The sequence below is a fragment of the Columba livia genome, chromosome Z (genome assembly GCF_036013475.1).
Source record: "Columba livia isolate bColLiv1 breed racing homer chromosome Z, bColLiv1.pat.W.v2, whole genome shotgun sequence".
Lineage (NCBI taxonomy): Eukaryota > Metazoa > Chordata > Aves > Columbiformes > Columbidae > Columba > Columba livia.
The window spans coordinates 46,375,050-46,391,770 of record NC_088642.1 but is presented as its reverse complement, the minus strand read 5'-3'; the positions used below and the strand labels follow the sequence as shown (position 1 = coordinate 46,391,770).

Sequence of the window (16,721 nt, the reverse complement as noted above, 5' to 3'; positions counted from 1 at the left end):
GTTCATTCATTTTTGAATCAGGCAAGCAAGGTTGCTTTGAAAAGAACATGAAATGGAGAACTATAATTAAGCAAACCAAAATATTAGGCTTCAGGTTTCCTTTAGGTTATTCATTGCTATCTTAGGAACTTGGAGCTGTCACTTTACACACAGCTTTAACAGAGTTTCAAGGACCTGGAGGTTTTCGTTGAGATCAACACAAGCTTCACGCTTGCAGCAGGCTTCAGAAAAGCTTCTTCTTTCAGACTGCCAAGGAACAGGTATTTTGAGGTTTTAGCTTCTTTGTGACAAGAAGCTGAAGAGTTGTTTTTCCCTGCCTGTTTGTTTTTTAATCCAGACTTGGGTGTCACGGCGTTGCATTTAACACCAAGACTCGCACACGGCTTTCCCGCCGCGCCCGACGCTGGGCACGGGGAGACCCGCGGGGGAAGCCACGCGAGGGGAGTCCCCGCGGGGGCGGTTGAGGACCGGGCCTTTCTGTCGCTGCCGCCCCGCGGGTGCCGCTGAGCCGGGCCGGGCAGTGCGGCGGCGGCGCTGCATGGCGGGGGCGGGACCGCACCGCGCCGCCGCCTCCGCCGTTGGGTCAATGAGTTGTGAGAGGCGGCGGCGCGGTGCGGTGCAGCGCAGCCTCCCGCCCGCTCGGCTCCCGGGCTGGGCGGCGGAGGGGTGAGCTAACGCGCGGCTGCTCGGGGGAGCGGCGAACGGCGGGAGCGGGGGCTGGCGGGGGGGCAGTCGGAGTCCCCGCCTGTCCGTGGCCAGAGCCACCGGTGGGCCCGCGGCAGCGCCGCTCCCTGCGCTGCTGCCTGTGGATCTGCCGTGTTTCCCTGCGGTCTCGCGGAGCGGCGGCCATCCGCGCCCCCACGCACGCCGCAGGGTCCCCGAGAGGGCACCGCCTTCTCCAAGAGCCCGGCTGCGCCCCTGAACTTCGGCAGCGCTCCTCAGCGACGGTCCCCGTCGCTGCATTACAGCCTGTCTGTGGAATTACGCGGGGTCCGCGCCAGGGAACACAGCGGCAGAGGGACAGGACGCGTCCCGTCCCCGCGAGGAGGAGGTGGAAGTCTGTGCGTGAGCGTCTGCCCGCGCGTGGGTTGATGGCAGCGAAGTCCTGTGGCGCCAGCGGAACTAAAATCACGGTACGTGGGTCGCTTCTGCGCTGGCGGCTTCTGGTAGTTGTTATTTTGTTTTTCGTTTGGCTGTTGAGTTTGTGTTTTGGAAGGACAGCTGAGGGTCCGGGTAGACGAAGAAAGTATAAACGGACACATGCGAATAAAAATACCTGGCTCTGGGAGGAGGGTGTTATCTATATAGAGATGAATTATACCTTTTTTTTTTTTTTTTTTTGGTAGCATAGCTGAGGTTGAATTTTAACACTATCATAAAAAAAAATCAGAACCCAGTACCAGCAGTAAAAACGTCCTAGTTAAAGTGACCCAGCCAAAGACTCTTTCAGCCAGACTTACCTTCAGTACTTGCTGGGAACAGGGGGTGAAAAAACAATAAACATATTTTTTACATATTTTTTTTTCTGTTACAGAGCTTGTGACAAACCCATGCAATTTCTGAGATTCAGCCTTTTGCCTTTTTTTTTTTTCTTTTTTTTTTACTTTTTTTTTTTCTTTTCAATAGCCAGGGATCATACAGCTCTTTACAGAGAAAAGGGATTATGAAACTACTTGGTAGTAATGCCTGAATATGTCAGAGGAGTTTAACTTTCAGTGTCAATAAATTTTTAAACTTAATTTTAACCCTGTGTTGCACTCATCTTTGGACGTGGGCTGTTGATAGCATGTGCAGGAGGCAGGATGAGCAGTGCGTCAACTCTGTACAGAGTAATCTAGCCGTTTCAAAGTCATGAAACCAGCTGAATATTTGTCTATTAGAAAAGACTGGTTTTGGCAGTGACATTTACAGCCCATCCAGTGCCCATTGAAACAAACAGAAAAACTTTCACTGATGATGACTGGTGTCTGTGGGCTTCAGACCTGCCAGTGCAGAGTGTTGGAAACTGGTGCTGATCTTGAGCTGACCACTGCTGTAGGTAATGCTTCTGTGATCTCTGCTGATCGCGCAGAGAGGGAGACAAGGTGGGGAGTGGCAGCAGGCAACAACTAGTGGAATTATGGCTTGCTTTATCCAGGTGTGTTTGCCAGTTATAAGTAGTCTGGGATGTGTGTTCTTTAGGGGTTTAAATGTAATTGTCTTCGTCTGTTGCTGTCTGTTAGGCTGATGAAGCAGCCGACTTCCAAGTTGTCTTTCCATGTTAATGACTATTGTGACAGTATGTTGAGGTGTATGATGTCTGCTTTGAAACTTCAGATGATGGGGTGCTTATGTGTGGTAGTTACAGAGTTACTCAGTTATTAGACAGATCTAGGAATGCACAGATTAGGTGGCTGCCAGATTTCCCATAAAGAAGGGACCTTGTCGATCATCTATTCTGATCTCTTGCTTATTATAGGCCACAGGGTTTTGCAAGTAAATTCTGGATCAATCCCATAACTTCTGTGTGGTCTTCCCTTGTTAAAGAAAGGTTCCATCCACAGCAGGAGTTCAAGCATGTTTCAAAGTTCCTAGTGGCTCACAGGCTTGTGCTCTAAATGGGTAAATAATATCTGCTACTTTAAATGTCTGTAATTAGGATGAGAGCTATTTTGGTCTATCAAAATACAGTTTTGTATATAATGCATATTAAAACTCACCAGGATAATTATAGTTCTTGTGGCATACATAGTGGCAGAGCTGCCGCCTTCTCTTTGCACGAGGATGAGGCATTGTTGGGGGCTTCTCAAAGTGACTTTGGACTTCCTGTTGGAAAGTTCTTTATTCTCATTCAGCTGTGGTACAAAAGTGACACCCTGGTTTCTGGTGGTTTCTTCTGCTTTCCTGAATTTGCCTGTCATGCAACAGTCAGATTGTGGTGGGGCTTTCTGCCTTACCCTGCCATAGCTTTCTGCAGAAAGAGGAGAAAATGCTTTGGGTCCTGTCTGGACTTCTCAGCCCTACGTAGGCTTGGGAAGGCGGGCTGCTATCCTGTGCTGATGGCCATTGTGGCTTCCCATTGCTTGTAGCTTGTAAGATGGTTCCCCCTAATTTTCCCCCTTGGATGAACCTTGTTGTAGAGCATGCATCGAAGCAGCCAAGGTGTTGTGATACCACCTCTGTGTGAGCAGATAGTTAAGATGTTTGGAGCATGTTGAAATGGCATAGGGTAGTGAATATTATGGCACCCAAGAGATTTCCTGCAAAGATGGCACAGCTAATGATCGCAGGTATGATAGCACACTCTGTATTGTATAGCTGTAAATTTTCTTCTAAAATTCCTCCTTCTCCTACTGGTTAGCTGCAGATACTGTGGGTACTGACCTTCAGGACCCTGACTGAGACTAGTCTGTCTGTCTGGAGTGGATGGACAGTAGAGAGGAACACTGTTTATTTTGCAACCTTCTTTGACACCACTGGAGTTAGACTAGCTTCAAATGTTTCATAATGTGGTTCAAAGATTAAAGAGGTAACAGCAGCTATGTAACACAGCCTTCTGGCCGAGTCCTGCCAAACATATCACAGCCTAGTGGCATGCTGTTGTGGTGGGCAGCCCTGACTGTGTGAGAGACAGGAGGAGAAAATGTGGAAAGCAAGGGGAAAATCAGGGAGAAAATTTTCTAGCTTGCATGGTTGCTCTTCCCAACAGCTGGGGTCCAGTGTGGCATGTAGATGAATTAAGACATGGAGAGAAAAAAATTAGTCCTGCTTTGCTAAACCTCTGCCTGAAGCACTAGGCAGAGGTGGGCAAGCTTGGGTACTGGCTGTGTTTTTACCATGGTCTTCACATGAGCTAATTTATCTTCTGTATTAACATGCCTACACTGTTTCTGGTGCCACAGCGGACTCTTGTAGTACTCCTTGTAATGTCTGTACACAATGGGCAGGGTTGCATTGGAGAACATCAGAAGGAGAAGCAGGAGAGAAAGAGAAAGCAACAAAGACAATGGGGAAGAGAGGAAATCTCTCATATTGCTGCTAAAATATGCAGCTTGTCTGAAAGGAAAATCGATGTATGTCTGCTCGCTCTCTTCCAACACCTTCCCAAATTTGTATAGATGATTACTTGTTCCTTCTCTGCAGCTGATACAAACTCTTTTCAGAGATGTGCATAGTATTAGAAACTTCATCTACATTTGAAAACACAGCTAGCATCTGCATAACTTGTTCTTTGCAATTATTTTTTTTCTCCAGATCCCTAGGTACAAATTTTAAAGGGGTTGTTTTTGCCAACCTTCTGAATGGGTTCATCATCAGACCGTCATTGACTGAATGACATATTACCCTCAAGATGGATCCAGCTAGCTAGAGCAAGCCCAGAAGAGCCATTGTGGGCATTCTTAATTTAAAATAGAACATAGATTATAGAGTGAGGAAAAGCATGTGAGAGTGTTACCAAGGTAGGCACAGCAGATTTCCACTGCTTAGGGGTGTGTCTTCTTTCTGGAAGCTGGCAGGAAGAAATACTGCTGTTGCTTGCAGCCACAGTCTTAAAGGGATGAAAAATATTAATGTCACTGTGCAGAAAGGCTTGGCACAAAATCAAAATACTGAAAATCACTGAAGTGATAATATAAAGTAGAACAGTTTTGAAGGAATTGTTGCCTTACCCATGTATGATCCTCGCTGTGTCAGTCCACTCAGTGCTGTGCTGTAGTTATTCTTCAGTTCTCTTACTAAGATACACGCCTTTCCACAGCACAGTGTGTGATATCCCTGTTTCTTCTGATTATTGAATGTGTTTTCACATGGCTACAAAATAACAGGAAGGGAAAAAGAACTAGTATCTCTTACTTCGGTCTCAGTTAAGTTTCATGCAAGGCACTGTAGACCAGAATTCATTATTAATTCCTATTATATTTTGCATCTTGGATATATTGATGGTATTTTCAATTCCAGATTGATGCCTCTCCAACTTTTTTTTTTTTTTTTTTTCACTGCAGCAACAAGGCCAGCAAAGCTCTTAAACACGTGCCTGTTTCTAAGCCGGCTAGCAGTCCCTTTGACTTAATTGAACTGAATGGCCCAGGCTGGCTGAGTGCAATCATTTAATATAAAATTCTCGTTGGCTTGATGAGTCTAAGTTGCTGTGGTTTTGCTGGAGATTTGAGGAGTGAGGGAGAGAGAGGAAGGAGCTGTTTCTTCCTGAAGACTAGTGAAACTCTGGCATATCTCTCCTGAGTAAACTCTCCAAGTGGGGATTCTTGTTATGTTAGAAATTTCGATATCTTGGTACTTGCTTCCATCCTGAAATTAAAGTTTAGTGGGAAATCAGAAAAAAATCCCTTTGGAAGTATCAGAACATTTTGTTTTGATGTTTCTAAGCTGAAATGTTTAGTTTCCAAACTTTGTGTTTGAGGTCACCACTAATCCCAGCATGAATCTGTCTCAGCCCAACAGAGTGCTCCTTGTCTCCTGGATGCCTTTGATATTGCCTCCCAGTAGAGCTCCTGACCAAGGCTGTCTCTCCCATGGGCCACTGGGATCTCAGAGGTACTCAGGGATAGATGGCTCACAGAAACTAAATGCTTAGATTCAGATTAAGACCGAAGACAAAATGCCTCAGTAAGTTTATTCCAACATAAGGATGTGGTATCCTGTGGGTGGACTTCATGTTCAAAACTCTCAGTTTTTGACATGAGGCTCATTCATTCAAAGTAGTTTTACCAGGCCTTGTTCGTTCCCATTGAAAAATCTGAGGAACAGCATTTTGAGATGGAATTTAAAATGATAACATAAACACAACACTTAATTGTAACAAAACCACATATTAAATCTGCCTCAGGTATGTCAGTTTCTGACCTGGAGTATGTCTACATGCCCAGCCTTGGCACTTTAACATCCTTCCACACTTCCTTGTCTTCACCTTTTTTCTACCTTGAGCTCTTGCACTTTCCTAGCTTTACATTCCGTGAGTACTTATCTTGTACTTTTTCTTTCCTTGCTAGCCTTCTCCTTCTAAAACATAGGTGGTAGAACAGTATATTTGCCAACATCATCATTCCACTTTTGTGTTTTCCTTTTCTCTGTTTCAGAGAAATACAGTTTCAGCCTGTACACTCTAAACAATTCAGGACAAGGATTGTATGATTTTCTGTTGCCTACCTAGACTGTCGTAAAGCCTTTGACACTGTTTCCCACAGCATTCTCCTGGAGAATATGGCAGCTCATGGCTTGGATGTGTTTAGTCTTCGCTGGGTCAAAACTGTCTGGATGGCTGGGCCCAAAGAGTTGTGGTGAATGGAGTCAAATCCAGTTGGAGGCCAGTCATGAGTGGTGTTCCCCAGGTCTCAGTATTGGTGCCAGTTCTGTTTAATCTCTTTATCAGTTATTTGGACAAGGGAATCAAGTGCACCCTTAGTAAGTTTGCAGATGACACCCAGTTGGGTGGGAGTGTTGATCTGCTGGAGGGTAGGAAGGCTCTACAGAGGGATCTGGACTGGCTGGATTGATGGGCTGAGGCCAGTTGTATGAGGTTCAAGAAGGTCAAGTGCTGGGTCCTGCACTTGTGTCACAACAACCCCAGGCAGCGCTACAGGCTCGGGGAAGAGTGGCTGGAAAGCTGTCTGGTGGAAAAAGACCTGGGGCTGGTGGTTGACAGGTGGCTGAACACGAGCCAGCAGCATGCCCAGATGGCCAAAAAGGCCAACAGCATCCTGGCTTGTATCGGGAATGGCACGGCCAGCAGGACTAAGCAAGTGATCATCCCCCTGTCCTTGACACTGGTGAGGCCCCAACTTGAATCTTGTGTTCAGTTTTGGGCCCCTCACTACAGGAAAGACATTGGGGTGCTGGAGTGAGTTCAGAGAAGGGCAACAAAGCTGGTGAAGAATCTGGAGCACAAATCTTTTGAGGAGCGGGTGAGGGAACTGAGGCTGTTTAGCCTGGTGAAAAGGAGGGTGAGGGGAGACCTTATTGCCCCGGTTTAACAGTTTGGCTAAGCATAATGAACTGACTGATATTCTTTCTACATTGCAAGAGAGTTGGTCTTCTGGGCATAGGAAACGGGCCTCCTGAGCTGCCTCCATAGAGAACATCTTCATCTGTTGTAGGGAAACATACACAGGTTATAAGATGATGGAATGACTGGTGTAAAGTACTGGTACCCCAAGAGCAGACTAGGACTGTTCCTTAATTGTTCTGCACAAACTTCCTTGTCTTGCTGTAATGGAGCTAATCCTAAAGCTTTGTAGAAATTTGAATGGGGAGGTATGCCAAACTTCATCTTCGTGCTCTGAGTTTGTCTTCTGTCCCTGTGAGCAAGGGAACTTTCAGACATCCTCCTGCTCCAGGACACCTCCACCACAGCTGCCTAGAAGGAAACCTTTCTTCCATTCTGTTGAGCAGTGGAGCTGTGCTTGAAGCTTTGCAGAGGCGAGAGGGCTCACAGCATTGCTTTCAATAAGCAAGCTGGGCCCTTGAAAGTGGGAAGGAGCCTCATCAAATGAGCTCATCTGGAGAAATAAGCCAGGACTGTGTCCTGTCCCACTTAGTGTGGTGAGGGCAGTGCTAACTTTTGAATACTCTCTGCAGTAACCAGGAGTACTGACAATTACTTGAGAGGTTCAGTTAAATCACGAATTTACTTAAAACTTGGTGGAATTACAGTCAATAGTGGCTTGGCAAAAGTTTATAAATATATCTAAAACTTATCAAGATTTCAACAACAAAACTCAAAATATTACCCTTGAGTGCCCAGAATAAAGTTAGAACGAGAGAGAGAAAAGAGAGATTAAGATATCAGAAGACAGGTAAGATTTCACCACTCCAAGGGTCTGTTGATCCAGCAATGATCTCTATAGCTCTATTAGTGGTGGGTGTGATGGAACTTCACTAATGCCATGCACCAATATGGTGTCATGAGTGAGGAGTTTTTACCCTTTAGTCCATTTGCATGTGAGATAGGAGAGGTCAGCTCATCTCCTCCCTCTGTTCACTCTTCATGCTAGTTAAGGAGGTTGTTCCAGAAATAGGTCGGTGGTCTCAAAAGTGCCTAGAAGTGAGTTGTTTTGTCCTCTAGGGATAGATGTGATTCATTATTTCTCAGTGATCACAGATTGACCCTTCCTTGGTTCCAGCCCAGTTAATCAGGAATGAGGACTGAGGCCGCGGTAGGCCTCAAGAAGAAAGTGTTAATGCTTTTATCTCAAAAAATATATGCCTTTATTTTGGCTGCTGAAGCTTAACAAGTCTTGCCATTTCCAGCTATCTACAGAAAGCAAGACTGAGAGGTGAGAGCCTCGTAGCTTCTATGTAGAGGTCACTCAGCTCTTTGAGCAGCAGATGTTTAGTGAAGTCAAATAAGCTTAGGCTCTGGGTTAGGGTTAGGTTGGAAGCAACTGTGGTGTAATACATGAACTCCTGAATTACTCCTCAGGCCAGTCAGGTATTATCTAAATAGAAGTGGAAATAGTTTTTATGTGCTGATGAAAACCACGTCTTGCTTAAGGTCTTCTGCAAGTCCAGAGTGCCTGTAAGACTGGTGGGTATGGACACATGCTCAGGTACATGCAGGTGTCTGTTCACTCTCCTCATGCCCAAAGTTGTGGAGAGATGCCAGCTTCATTTCAGAAGTTGTATAGCTGTGCTAGCACACAACCCAGCACTATCTAAGGGGTCCCCATGTTATATTTAAGGAGTTTTTTGCAAGTAAGGGCAAAATTGTTCTGCCTCTAAGCTGCGTTAGAGTAATTGCCTCATGTTTGCCCATGTGCCAGAAAACAGTCATATAGTTCTAGCTTGGCTGGGAGCATTAAATATGTAGAAGTTCCTCTTTGTGAGCAAAAGCTTGTGTAAACATACCCTCCTTTGGCATCATCCCTGCTGTGGTGTCCAATGCTCACCCCCAGCTGGAGGTTTTCTAGGCCCCAGCAGCACCAGTGCGACAAGCAGGTTGGCATATGCTGGTGGAGACCTGCCTACAGTTGCAAGGTGTTTGTATTTACCCTTTGGAGAGCATGTAACCCTCCTAACCCTGCTAACGTGTGTTGTCACACCTGGCTGGTCTAATGAAACGTATAGTAAAGGCATGAAGCAAAAGACAGCCCTGGCTATAGGATGGAGAAGTGGCCATTTTAACTGTAACCAAAATGTTATTTTCATATCCCAGATCTGTAAAACAAGATCCATGGCATGCCCAACAATGTGTGCATGTGGATACAACATTGAAATGTGTAGACGGAGTTTTACAGCTGTCACAAAAGCTGCCAAAGTATTTGGAGAGGGTTCCCCTGCCCAAACACACAAGATGGTGTGTTTCTGCACCTGGCACAGCAAGACTGGACAAAGCCATAGGGCAGCCTGACGCATTTTTCTAGGCCCTGTCGCAGTGCATAGAAGGTGTTCTGTTATTGCCCTTTTTCTCGGGTCATTTCACTCTCTTATTGTTGGTTCACTGCTGCCAGCCAGATTCTTATAAGGTGTTGGTTTTCTTTTAACAGACCACAATTGTGTAACTGTTATTTGACATATTGGTGTTGTAACAAATACCCATCTAACAGCAATGAATTTGTTATGTTTGTTCTGAGAAGTGCTGATTACTAGAATGCTTGTTTCCTGAACAACCAACTTTCTCTTCTAGTTGTCATGCAGTCTGATTTCCTTATACCACAGATAATCATTAACAATATGAGACTTATTTGTGCTGGTGAAATATGGTGCTTGGTATCATTATATCTCAAAATAAACAGAAAGGATGAGGGGACAATTTATAAAATAGATTATAGCAAAAAAATGTGTAACCAGTATGGACTGACAGGAAAAACATGGCGTACTTGAAAGAAGCAGTGGCAAAAGTGTCTGCAGTTCATCAGTCTTTACGTTCAGTACTTCCATAAATGGGGGTTATGAAAAAATCTGTTCCTGATAGCTGCTGTGTGGTAGTATACATGGGTGTCTGTAAGTCTTTTGGCTCATTTGTAGTGTTCTTCTGTTTTTTCATAAAATCATATTCAGGCCTGAACACTGAAGCTATCAGCATACATTATCTGTATTAATTTTAAGAATATCTCAATTCTAACAAACTGGAACTATTTTTTTTTTTTCAAATGGAAATTATTCTTCTGGGAACATTGTTCTTCTAGACATGCAAATTTAATTTTTTTACCCTTTTGTTCCATAATACCTAGCAGACTGAAATGATTTTTTGTGACAGAGAATAGCAAGTCTGTTTTTCCAGATCTTGACAAGTGGAGTATTTTCATTTCTTCCCAGGTTCTTGAGTATGCTGCCAAAATTATTGAATGCAGTTCTTACGATGTCTGTCAGAGCAGATTAAAGAACATCCTTTTCTTCATTAAAGTCATAATTCTGGGAAGACTGAACATGGGAGGAAGAGTTAGAGAAGATTGTCTCAACCACACATACTTCACGTATTGTGTAGGGAAAATTTCTTCCTTGCCGTGATTTGTTTTATATCCTGCTATCACATCAGACCCAGTTTAACCAAAGGGTATTAGAACTTGGTTGTATTTTTATGGGTTTCTGATGAGAATTTCCGGACGTAAATGTATTATGTAAACAGTTTTAAAATGCTGTTTCCTAATGAGTTTCGTTAGAAAAGACAGATACTGGAGCACTGGTAAGAAGAAAATGTTTTTCTGAAGATGTCTTCAGCCTTTGTCTACATGTCTGCGTTTCTGTATCTGGTAAGTTAGCCCTGTGAAATTTGATGAGAGGGCGTTTTAACTTTGCAGCCTGTGTGGGTGGGAAACAGCAGGGTCTCATAGAAGAAGTGTAGTCCTTAATAGTTACACACAGGTAGCTGAAGTGACACGAGTAAGTCTCCTCTGCTGGAGCCAGAGCTCGGCCTGCACCTTTCCATTGAGTGCATGATGTGCTTTGAAAGCTCTTTTGTGATCTGCAAAGGCAGCTGCTTTATGGCAGAAGTGGCCCTAGAGTTTCTTAAATACATTGAAACAGATGTACTGCAGATATTTCTGTGTTGTTTTGAAGGTCTGGGAGGGCAGAATTTTGGGAAAGCATTTGTGCGCTGGCAACAGTGACATGGGGTGTATAATGCTGTTACTCATTCATAACAAAGTTACTCAGTAGTGTAGCATGAAATGGGAGATATCACAACTTTTAGAAGCTGAACAAGTGCATCTTGCCACTCTTGCTACTCTTGCTATTGTCCATTGTGCATATCTGGAAGACTGCATGAGCCGAATTTCTCAGTTTAGGAAGATCTTTAGGGCCAGCTTTAGGAAGAACTTTTTTGGTTTTTGGTCACTCCCCATCTGTCCAGACAGCTCAGTTCCAAGGTGAGAAAAAGTAAGAGTTGCATAGGTTTGTTTGCAGCTGACCAACTCTCTACAGCAGAATCTTAGTTGGGCCTTCTCTGATTTTAAGTCTTCTCATCTCTCCCTCCTCGTCCTTGTGAAATAGCAGAGCCTTAGTATTCCTATCTGAGAATACATTTAGAAGGGATTAGTTAATGCATGGAAGTGAAGACACTTGAAATGCATTGCCTTATTATCTGAACTTGCTAGGAATACTTTTTAATTTAATGTACTCATTATGAAAAGTATGGAGTATGATATCAAGGCAAAAAATACTTACATCTAATTGGGCAAATCTTCTTAACTACTTCTACTTAAATTCCAAGGTTGCCTGACATACTGTTTTACTTAGCTGATCTTAGCTGTTCATCTTCTGTTGCCCACCCCAAACATATGGCTCATGTGTTTTAAGTTGAACATGATGTCTATAAATAATTTGTCAGTGTTTTGTTTGCTCAGTGTTTAATCAGAGAATCCCATGACTACTCATCTATTTTTTTCTTTAAGAAGTATGAATCTCTTAAATGGAAATCTGTGCTAAAAATACTTTTATATTGAATTGCCATAAAGAATTACAAATTGACCTGTGAGCCAGAAGAGGGAGAGGCAAGAGACACACTTTCACAGATCCATGTGAATCCTCAACCTTCTATAGGAGAATCTTCAGCTTTGATAGGAAAGGAGAAAACCCCAAGCGAGTTTATCTTTGAAAACTGTAGCTTTTAAAAGAAAAGAAAAAAAAAAAGGCAAGCTTAATATTAACTTATGCAGAATTTTGGAGCAGAACAGAAAGATTTTCTGCATCCCATCTGCTCACAAGAGTACATTTGCTGGTGCCAGACTGAGACCTGGCTTTGGTTACTGATAGGAACCATCCCCTCATGCTAGATTAAGCAGTTGAATACATGCCTAAAAAGCCTGGGGTTATTTGGATGACTAGATGGAGTCATGCAACGATGACTGAATATGAATCTGTTATGAAGCAAGTATTCATTCACTTGAAGTCCTGAGCAGAAATAACCTAAGCTTATAAATACAGAGTACACTGTGCAGATGGCTGCTGCGATCATGTGCAGAAATGTCTAGGCTCAGATTTTCACATACAGTTCTCTGGATTAAACACTTTTAAGTTTAGGCAACAGGGTACAAATCGAACTCTTCGTGGCCTTTTGAAAGGAGCATTCAGGGAACATTTTTCTTGTCAGGGAGATTTCAATGACATGTGACCCTTTAGTTAAGTTTCAGATCCATAATCTTTGTCAGGTGTAGAGGTGTGACCTGGAATTCTCTCCCTCATAAACCAGATCTGTTTTAGGACAGTTAGAGGAAGTTTGAGGTCTGACAGCAACCGGTGTTGTGCAAGATACTGGTACAGGTCACGGAGCATCAATGGGATTTGGCTGCATGTCTGTAGTAATCAGGTTTCTTTTGGAGAAAACAGAAAGCAGGTTGATGGTTCTCTGCCCGTGAAAGTCGTGTATGGACTGTCACCGCTTTGCACCTCTGCAGTCCACAATACAGCACTGCTCTCTGGACAAAATCATCCTGAATGAGATGGAGCTACTGTAAGCACATCTGTGCCTGGCCAGTCAGCTGCACTGGCGTTGTACAGTACCTTGTACTGCTTTTCATGTTTGTACTCATCTGGGTGGGATGGAGATAATTTTCTTCATAGCAGCTTGTACGGTGCTGAGTTTTGAGTTTGTGGCTAAAACAGCATTGCCAAGGTTTTCACTCTCTTTCCCTCCTACCTCAGTGAGTAAGTTGTAGGGTTTTGGGGGATCACTGACTTGAGCTGGCTGAAGGGATTTTCCACAGTATATAGTGTCATGCCAAGCAATAAAACCTTATGTAAGGGAGGATGGATGAGGGGTGTTATCCTCCAAGGCAGCCATTGCTGGGCATCCATCTACCTGTGGGAAGTGGTGAGTGACTGTCTTTGCATAATTTTTTCCCCCTCTTTCCTTCACCTGTTAAACTGTCTTTATGGTTAGCCATGAGTTTTTTTGCTTTTGCTCATGTGCTCTCTCCCATACTGCTGGTAGCAGGTGGGGTAGGGAGTGAGTGAAGCTGTATGGAGCTTGTCTGCTGGGCAGGGTCAACCCATCACAATGCTGTGCAAAGGAATTGAGAAAAGAAGCAGTGGGCAGGTAACAGGATTGGTCTTGCAGGAGTATGGTACGTCCTTTGTTGACTTTTTTTTCTTTACGGGACAGAAAGTGATATGGATGATCATTTAATGTGGGTAAGGCAGAAGGCTCATCATTCCTCTTTGAATGCAGACATGAAAGTCATTACCCGGGGGATAGGAAGCACATGGGGATTTTTTTGAGTCCTGTCCTGTGATCCAGCACAGTCTATGGTCTTGCTGGCCTTGCCAACTCCTGGCAGTCACCCTGGGGGACATGTGCTACCCATGCACATGAGCAAAAACCTGTTCCTGTTCTGTGAAGTGATGGATGACAAGTAGTTAAATAGATGAGTTAATTTGAATGCTGTCCTGTATAGTGTAAATATGCATTTCCTAATGAGGAATAACTAAGTTCTGGCTTTTGTCTATACTGCAGTCACAGCTATTGTTTACAAATGATGCAACAATTTTGAGTAACTATGACTATTTAATCCACTCATTTTTTAATTTCCTTATGAATTTGCTCAGAAGGCAAAAATTATCTCAAGTATCTAATAGGAGGTTGCAATGCAAGAGAGACTGGATTGTTGGCTTGTGCTGCATTAGAGATCTCTTTAAGCTACATCATTGCCTTCATTTTTCCCCAGTTTTTCAATGGGAAATTTTGCCTTAGCAATTTTGGTTGTTTTGATCTCCTAAAGCATTTGACATTGTCCCCAGTCCTAAAAATAGAGTTGTTATTGCTAGCCAGAGGCATTTTATGCTGAAAAATTTGTGCCACAGTAGATGAAGATGGCAAAGTAGGAAAACCAGTTTAAAATGACTGAATAGGCTCTGCTTCTTCAGATAAGGGAAGACTTAGAAGTTGAAGCCTTGTGTACTTTTTCCTTTAAGAATATATTAAACCAAGAAATAACAGTTTGGTTATATCACATGGAAGGAGTCCCCAAACCTAGTTTTCTGACAGTGGTGTCACCAAAGCCTAATGGAAATCATTTTACACCGAGGTCTTAAATGCATTTTCTAGGCAACTCTTACCCTTTGGTCCTTCATGCTTCATTGAATGGTATTTATCTTCATCATCATGTTGCTGTGAGACTGTTGGGTTCTCTCTGGACATCCCAGTGTCTTGTCTTTTAACAGACTATCATCTTTCTTTTTTCCCTTGGCTCTGTATATTTGTCAACACTCAAGTACAGACCTGGTGTCCTTTGAAAGAAAACCATGTCTGCAGGCAGGAGGGGTAATGCAGTGAGCACCTAGAGATGGCCAGTGCTGGACTATGCATCGCTCTTGTTTCACCATCAGGTTGCACTGGTGTGTGCACAGAAACTACAACTGCAGAGCTCGGGGTAGAGCAGTTCTGCCCTGCTCTGCAGACACAGTCTTCTTCTGAGTGCTTTGTAGTCCCATCCCTTGCCCGCCACCATCTTAGATGACCCGTGCATTTGTCACTAATGAATAATGATCAAACCTTTCTCTCCTTTCTTAGCATACCTGTCTCTGTTATTATGTCATCCCCCCGAGCCTTTCTGAATGAGGGTCTCCAAAAACTTTAGCACAAAAAATTAGACTGCTTATCTTTTCCCTTGTATGTGAGTTTGAGTTTCCTATTGTTTTCCTTCTCTTTGTTCTCTAGTGTGGCTTGTCAGACTTCTAACCAAGATTCATAATCTCCTGCTCAGTTGTACTGCATACCAAGAACAGTGCTTTTAATTCTTCTTCTGTGTTATCTATGGCTATTAATTTTCTTTCTGACCCTGTCCTGCATACAATTAACTGTAGCTCTTATCTTGTTCTTCCCAATGGCCACAGCAGTCCTTGGCACAGATTTGTCACCTCCTCCTTTGATGCCTCCACAGGACCAAATTAAAATCCTCTTCAAAGTCCCCATAACTTTATCTCCTTGATACCTGTCTTCTGTAGTATGTTACAGCGATTCCTATCATCTGTTGGACCATTCAGGCCTGCCTCATTACATCATTTAACTGAGTCCTTGTAATAGTGTCTGTGTTTTCATTTGTGCTCCCATATGTGGGAAGCTGTTCATGACTTTGTCTTCAGAAGGTCTTGTCTCCCCTTCTTCTGAACTTTCTGGAAGATAAATGCGTGCCACAATGCTTACAAGGAAACTTGCTGATTGTTAATGACACATGAAGGGTAATTGCAAATAGTTTATGTAGTCCTGCTGGAACAGGGAGGATGGACAAGATGACCTCCAGCAGTCCCTTCCAACCTCAACCCTTCTGTGTTTCTGTGATTCCATTCGGAAGAGCTGTCCCCAACCACTTGTCCAGTAGGTTTCAACATTAGCTAAATATAATTAGAGCTGACAGTTAAGCAGCAGCCTTATCTTGTAAATAATCACTGTAGCACTATAAAAGGAGAATTATCTAGATGTGAGCATCTTTACATAAATAACTTTCCTTATTCTCCTCTAATTTACACTCTCTCGCTTTTTTTTTTGTATTTGGTCATAAATGCTTTAGGCCAAGGAGTTTACCTGGTTTTCCAAATTGGAAAGTACTTCACATATTAGCACAACCCTTAACAAGCAAAAAGCAAATCATCTTTGACTATAATATCACTATAATACCACTATAAGACCACTATAATACAAAGTAAGTAGCTGTGGCCATTCGAGCGGAGTTCTGCTGTAATTTTGTCTGTGGTGTCCTTGTCACTTGCTGTCAGATTCTGGAAAGCCAAAAGAAAGCTTCAGCTTTGGACCTGATCAAGGCTGGAGGTCTGCACATGCACTGTTACCCATTATGCTGTCAGATAACAAAGTACTTCAAACCAATTGGGTGTTTTGAGACACTGACTTTGAATGTTACCAGTAGGAATGCCAAAGCTAACAAAGGCTGATATGCACTTCTGCAAGCGGTAGTTTCCTCTTACTGTCTAGAAATTTAAAAAGTCATTGAGGAAAAGGAGGATGTTTGGGAAGAGTGACTTCATATTAATGTATATATCCTACCTTAGGTGCCTAATGTTTGGGTTAGTAAGAATTACTGGGTCTCATTTAATCTGAGAAAAGGATGACTGAATTCTCTCTTGAACTGCTGATTAGGTCCTTTAATATTCAAGATGGTTAAGCAACAACATACAACAGCAGAAGTATCACATTACTTAAAAATACAGCTTTCAAGACTGTGTTGATTTCCCAGTAGCCTGTGTTCAGTTACTGTACTGCAAAAGGCTGAGAATAGTTAGAAGTTTTTTTCAGTGTGAGGGTTTGTAGCCCAGTGATGTCTATAGGTATTCAATTG

At 43.2% G+C, this 16,721-nt stretch overlaps 1 protein-coding gene across 4 annotated transcripts in view; it reads left to right on the top strand.

Annotated features, from left to right (window-relative positions):
• The first annotated feature begins 552 nt into the window (after positions 1-552).
• Positions 553-16,721, top strand: part of MARCHF3 (membrane associated ring-CH-type finger 3) — a 96,524-nt gene continuing 80,355 nt past the window's right edge. Inside the window, exon 1 of one of the 4 annotated variants that reach the window (XM_065045694.1) lies at positions 553-1,133. The gene's annotated coding sequence lies outside the window, so the exon portion shown is untranslated. The remainder of the gene's footprint in view (positions 1,134-16,721) is intronic. The other 3 variants (XM_005502793.3, XM_021288007.2, XM_021288006.2) reach the window with 3 other exon arrangements.